Source organism: Callospermophilus lateralis, chromosome 17 (genome assembly GCF_048772815.1).
Source record: "Callospermophilus lateralis isolate mCalLat2 chromosome 17, mCalLat2.hap1, whole genome shotgun sequence".
NCBI lineage: Eukaryota > Metazoa > Chordata > Mammalia > Rodentia > Sciuridae > Callospermophilus > Callospermophilus lateralis.
Window position 1 is genome coordinate 48942240 of NC_135321.1, and position 7154 is coordinate 48949393.

Below are 7154 nucleotides of genomic sequence, written 5' to 3' on the forward strand. Positions count from 1 at the left end.
GCCTAGAAAATTTAATCAATTTACTTGAGGCTAAATCTGTCTAGTGGAAAGGATCTTATTAAACTTTCAGAGGTATCACAAACCTAATGCCATCAAAACCCAAAAGTATTGTAATGAATTATCTCACTAAAAAGATCTACCAACTTACAAAATGTATAACAGCCTCATAATCAAAGCCAATTCTACTGAACTGTGAATTCCTAGAGAAAGGCAGTCATTCATGTTGAAATTATTTTTCATAATATAAATTATAGCAGTTTTTATCACATGACAGGGTCAATAAATGTTCACATAACAAATGGAATACTACTACCTGCTTGAGAAAGTTCAGTGCTAAAGTCCATGGGTCAGTTTTTTTATTATAATTTTTATTTACCTGATCTCTAATCTTACCACAAATTTTGAACTAAAACATTCTTAAAATTTTATCAATATCACAAAAATTGCAACTCTAGCAAAAGTCCAAATTTACATAAGGTTGAAAGACTATTAGAAACAATTTTGCCCAATTACTTCTTACTTCAAATAGTCTAGGAAGTTTACTGAATTCACCAAAGCTACACAGCTTGTTATTGTTAGAAGTGAAATTACAACCCAGATTTTCTTCTTCATTCTAGTTCTTTCCTTATTATGTTATATTTCCTTCTCTGCTGCTTTCCAAACACCTGACTGCTATTATTTTTTAAAGTATCCTTATCTGTAAAATACTAATCACATCAAAACAAGTTAGAAATCAATACACTTGCTATGGAACAATTGCCAGTATTAACATACACAAAAGCCAACTTTTTCCACCTTACCCCAACTTTGACTTAATGACAAGAAACTGAAAGTTATACCAAAAACATCAGAGAGTGAATATCCTCTGTAGTCAGCTGAAACAAAACCTAGAGTCTATACATTGCTAGGAGAGAGGCCACGTTTCAGTGGTCAGTCCTTTCCTATCCCTGTCCCCACCCCTAATAATCTACCAGACATATCAACTATGCATTCCTTTACACATATTATGGCATAAAAAAATTATTTTCCTTTCTGTCCTAGGCAAACACAAACATATACTACTGACTTACTACTAACATGATAAAATGGCAAATGCATTTCAGAAAAATCTAGGATTTTTATATTTTTTATACCTTAGACTTTCTATATTCAACAAAATAAAAATCTTTAAAATAAAACATACTAAAAAACTTTCTACTAATGTTAAAACTATCAAAATGAGGGGCTTGGGATGTAGCTCAATAATAGAGCACTTGCCTAGCATGTGTGAGACACTAGGTTTGATCCTTAGTACCACATTAAAAATAAACAAATAAAATAAAGGTATTGTGTCCATCTATAACCAAAAATTTTTAAAAAGAAGAAATATCAAAATGACCTATAAATTCATATTTGCAAGACTGTTTAAATTGTTTTACGAAATCACTACCTAGACTAAAACTTTGAGAACAAAAGTCTAAAGAATTCATTTAACTTTTAACTTATGAAAAAGTACTGTTAACTTTATAAAATTTTAGTAAAGGTATACCTGAAATATTTGTCATGTCTAAAAATCATCTGTAGTTACGAAGTCATATAACTATGCTCGGACACATCCATGAAAACAGTTCAAAATTTACTTTGTATTATACTAGGGGCTTTGTTAAGGATTAATATGAAAATGTCCTAACCACAGTGAACACTACGTCAAGGATAAGTCCAGCCTTGGAAAGAAATGGTTATAATGCAAAAAATGTGCTGTCACATGGGTTTTGTGAGAACACAAAGGAAGAGATCATCACACCAGTGTCATTAATTATGTCTGTGTACTTGATAATACTCAAGTGTATAGTCTTCCTGTACCTCTTCCTTCCTTTCCTCTTCCTTCCTTTAGGTTATAAAAGTGTGAGTGCTCCCTAACCCCCATCACAAATTAGCCAAACCCGGAACAACTAAGTCAAGTCAGGATTAGCAAAAAAAAGTCTCCAGATTTTCAGTATACAGTAGTGGTAAAAGGATAAGATGCTGCTGCTATTTACTTGGCATATTTATAAACTGAGCAACAACATTTCAGAAGCAGCAAAAGTTGCCCACAGCACCTTCTAGTTTGGGGTTTGCTGCATATAGCTGACACTGGTCTGTGTTTGTTAATGTTCATCTTAAACAACAGGAATAAGGTAGAGGACGGAGGAGAAAAGAATCTAGGGTTTCTTCTGCCAAAATTCAGGCAGCAACAGGGGATATGCCTTGTGTATCTAGTTCTAGAAATAATCCTTCTTGAGGTTCTTCCACTTCCTAGGAGAAAGCAGGGAGTCCATCAGCAATCACGACACTTTCCAAACAACAAGAGCTATTCTAAGAATTCCAATTTAAAGCAGAATGGAGTATACTGTGTATGAGTCAAAGAATTTTCAATCTCTAATCTTACTGTACACTCAAACAACAGCAAGTGAAGGGCATTGCTACCCAGGGATGGGGAGTGGGGAGGAGTTGAAGCGCAGTGGCTTGTAATTCAGTATATCAGTACCATACTACACTGTGCTGCTATACTCTGCAATTACAGGATTCTCTGTCTTTCCTGAAGTGGGTTCCAAGATCTTAAAGGTAAACCCAATCCAGACAAGGATATATTGCTATCAAGTCTGCTAGTTCTGAGACAACAGTAGTGCTGCTGCAGCCAATGATTCCTTGGCATACAGACACATTAAAATGATATTGGCAGCAACACCAGCTCTTCTCTTTCACCCTCTGCAGTTACTATAGCTCCTTTTGCTAAATCTGCCTTTGAGTTTAGACAGGAGCTGGATGGTTCATAATCACCAAGCAGCTGCAGCTGAGCAATACGCAGCCTAATTGTGGCACTGGAGCAGCTGAGAGGAAGAAAAGAGATAATACATACCCTACCACAGGCACACACAAACTGCTGCACACACTACTGATAAGACATCAAAATACCTTAATAGGAATAGATTATTAAAGAAAATTAGTCGTACCTTGCTAGAGGACTTGTATTTATATTATAAATCTATTTAAATGTGAACTGAAGGTGACCTAAGCCATTTAGGGTTCTGAACAATGGAAGATCTTACTAAAGTTTCCTGTAAATATCCACACAACAAGGCCAGTAGCACAAACATCACCTTTATAACATGACACAGTTCCTGTGATATAAGAATTTGGCACAGAGCTTGATCTCTTCTTTAACTTGACAACAATGCAAAGCAACAACATTGACATCTAAAACAGTGAGTAAACATTACACAATGCAAGTAAAGTAGCATAAGCAATGATTCTCTGCATTTCTGAACCTCAAACACCAGACAATCATTTGTTTTCTTTTGAGAAAAAAAACAAAACAAAACATATTCTCCCCTCAGGTACTATACATCTTCATAAAATTTAAGTAAATGTAAACATATTTTGCACTGAGAATTTCACACCATCCTAAGACTATTGAAACTAAGGCTGAAATTACTGATCTAAAGAATTACTGTTCTATAAAACTGAAAATAATAATGCTTATTATTTTGATGTCATAAAGTTCTGTTTTTTCATTTTACCTACTTTTCTGAAAAATAGGGTAGTTGATTACAGAATAGTATCCATTTTTCAATAAGCACATTTTGATTTCCTAGTAGAGGTAAAAGGATAAGATGCTACTGCTATTTACTTGGCATATTTATAAAATAAGCAACAACATTTCAGAAGCAGCAAAAGTTGCCCACAGCATCTTCTAGTTTGGGGTTTGCCACATATAGCTGACACTTAAACTTAAGCTGTCATTTAAAATACATAAAAATTTTTTTAAAATGCATAAATTAGTAAAACCTAGTGTCTGCCATCAAAATTAAAATAGTTAACATAGAAAACCCATAACTTTATTAAAATTTTTTCAAAATTCTTCAATTATTGAACATTTAGAAGTGAGTATGCAACATTTTCAAGGCAGTTATAAACACCAGCCAGTATATAACAATTATGATTTAATAAGTCTAATCCTGTTTGCAAAGGAGAGTCTAGGCAGTGTTCCAAAGTTATTCACCACCAAATACTAAATTCTCAATCCAAGCCCCTTATTTTCATTACACATGGGATTCTTTAAAAAATAAAGAAGTTCCATGTGAAATAAAACAGTTTTAGAAAAGCACACAAATGTACAACTTAATGAATTATACCAAGGCCAGCCCCCCTGTGACCACCACCAGGTTAAAAGAACTTTCCCAATCATAGCCTGTTCCCTTCTCCCATCTTTAATTGTATTAAAACCACTTCCTTGCAGGTTTTGTTTGTTTAAAATAAAGTCTTATCACCCAAACTTGCATTTCTAGACATCAGGCATTGCTTTTCAAAAATTTTTGATTAAAATTCTTTCTTAATATAATGCTAACACAAAAAATGATGTCCACATTGCATTAATTCACTATGTTGAAAGCTAAATATATTTGTAAAGAAAAACTATTAACAGTAATAAATTACAGATTCAAATGATGCACAATTCAACTTTGAATATAAACAAATCTTGCATTAGTAATATTTCATTTATATTGGGTCACTGCTATTCTTTTAGCATATTTACTCTTTGGTCATTATATACAATAAGTTTCATTTGCACAAATATTAATTTTTGCAGCTTGAGAATTACTTAAACTCAAAAAAATATTTCAACCATGTATTACTATTACACTTTGATCATAAGACAAATTCCATCTATCCCAGGAAGAGAGGTCAAGTCTGTAATATCACTTTCGATTGAAAAGCAAGGAGTCAATTTTGTAGCTTATGAAGTCAGCAAAAACTAACTGCAAAACTAAAGCTATTATAACATTATCGTGCTTACAAGAGAGTACATACTTTAAGAACCCTTTTATCTTTTATCCTGGAAACTTGGATATGAACTATCTTGTATTTAGATTGAGATCAAAGGCAATTGTTGTCGTTGTTTCAAATTTAGGACCCTCTGAATTGCCAACCAGCATTTAAATTCTTCACTGAGATTTAGCTAGTATGCAAAAATTAAGACACAATTAAGAGTCAATAGAACAGGATCTCACACATTTGTAAGAAAAATGGCCTTGATGAAATACAACTTTCTTACAGTACGATATATGACTATTATATGTGATGCATACAAGATCGTTAGCTTCTAATTCAAGACACCCCTTTATTATCCATTCAAAATGCTTCCTGTCCACTCTGTGCCAAGCATTGTGCTAGTTACTGGATTTAACACATGGTCACAAGTACACATTTAGTAATATTTTCCTTAGAGTGTAATTTAACTTGAGAAACTTAACCGGATAAAGAAAGTAAACAGTATGGTTTATATACGCTTAGAACTACCTAGACACTTACGGCACTGTAATTTTACAAAGAACGAATATACATACTATCATCGTATCATACATGTTAAATCATCTAAGTGAAAACACACCAGTGGTGCTACTACACTTTTATTTAATAATTTATTAAATATTTGACCGTATGTTATTCTATGACTGTTCAATTATGCAGAAAATAATTCAACCAAGTCCGAACTACACTGTGTCCCTCTCACTATTAAACAAAAAATAACGCTATTCCTACACCAGACGTGACTTTCCAAAGCTTCCTGAAACAACTCTGTCCCATGCCCAATACGGCAAAAGCTGGAAACAATTATCAAGAAGAAAAACACCGTTTAAAACAAAATTTTCTTTAACACATGTGGACAGAGAACCGAACGTGAGGTGGTGGCAAGGTGCTGTAAAAGCGGACTCTGAATGATCTACTTCCCAACCCCCAACCCAAAACAAAGAAAAACTTTAAACATGTTGCGGTTTTCAATCAAACCAAGTGAAGCCCGAGGCTCACCACTCGCCCCACACACCGTCCTCCTCTCTCCCTGCACAGTTGCCACAGGCATCAGGCGACACTCAGACAGACGTCCAGCCTCTAGGACAGAAAGGCCGCTTCCCTGGCCCCCGGCACCAACCATGGGGGCAAAAATAAACCTGGCCCGGTGGTCCACGCCCTCAAGATGCGGGATTGGGGGGTGTCCCAAAGCTCCGAGGACCTCAAGTCGGACTTGGGCGGGACCGGGAAGGACGGGTACCCGGACCCGGTCGGGGGGCGAGCAGGTAGCGCGGGCTAGGAGACACGCCCGCCGGCCGAGCCGGGGGAGGGGAGAAGTTTCTCCCCAACTTCCCGGCTCGGGGCCGGCGGAGGCGGGGAACGGCGGCGGCCGCGGCGGCGCCTTCGGGCGCGGGCGGGCGCCAGAGCCAGGGCCTTGCGCTGCTGGGGCCGGGGTCGCCCGCCTCTGCTCACCCGGCCACGCCGGTTCCTTACCTGCCCTCCGGCCGCGTTCGCATGAGTCGCTGCTGCTGCTGCGGCTCGGGGCGGCGGGGAGGGGGCGCGGAGCGGAGGCAACGTCCGCGGGGCCCTCTCCCTCCTCCACCTCCTCAGCGCGGGGCGCGAGGCGGTAGCGACGACGGCGGAGCCGGCCCGGGACTCGTTACTTCTGGAGGAGGGAATTCCCGGGCTCCCCACCCCTCGGCCCCACTCTCACCTCCTCCTCTCGCGGCCCCGCCCCCTCCGCTCCGCGGTAGGGGCGGGCGCGGGGCGGGGGCTGCGGCTACCTGCGCGCTACCGCCCGCTTACCGGAACTCGCGCCGCGCTGGCCCGACTCTCGCGCCTTCCGGCGCCGGCGCCCCCCGCCCCTCCGCGGGCCCAGAGCCGCTCAGCCGAGGTCCGGGTCGGCGGCGGGTCCGGGTCACTCCTCCTGACCCAACATGGCGGCGGGGTCCGGGGCGGATTCCCGGGGCGGCGCAGGCTGAGGGGGCGTGGGGAGGAGGCGCTTCTCCACCCGCGGAGCAGGCCCACAGCGCCGCTGCCCACCCGCGGGCCCGCGGCTGGCCGGCTTGGCTGCCGCGGCGATTGAATGGGGCGCGCCGATTCCGCCCCCCTGCCTTTTCTCCTGCCCCTCTGCTCTGGGGCCGTCGTGCCGAGGGCTTTGGGGCTTTGTTGTCGTGGGGGAGAGCAGGGTTGAGTTTTTCTTGGTTGGCTGTTTGCTTCTCGGTACTATGCTTCCGCACTCTTTGTCGTGGATAGTAAAATCTCAGCCCAGCCGTGTGAGCCAGGAAGGCGTTGCTCACACTCTCCTCACCACCCTGGTCGCCGTCCAAAAACGTTCGCGTCTG

At 40.8% G+C, this 7154-nt stretch overlaps 1 protein-coding gene across 4 annotated transcripts in view; it reads right to left on the reverse strand.

The window, feature by feature from the left end:
* Yes1 (YES proto-oncogene 1, Src family tyrosine kinase) overlaps positions 1-6770 on the reverse strand; it is a 73040-nt gene extending 66270 nt beyond the window's left edge. The window contains exon 1 of one of the 4 annotated variants that reach the window (XM_076836545.2): positions 6616-6770. The gene's annotated coding sequence lies outside the window, so the exon portion shown is untranslated. Of the gene's footprint in view, positions 1-5845; positions 5907-6303; positions 6502-6523; positions 6541-6615 lie in introns of those variants that run through there. The other 3 variants (XM_076836546.2, XM_076836544.2, XM_076836547.2) reach the window with 3 other exon arrangements.
* Between the last annotated feature and the right edge of the window lie 384 nt (positions 6771-7154).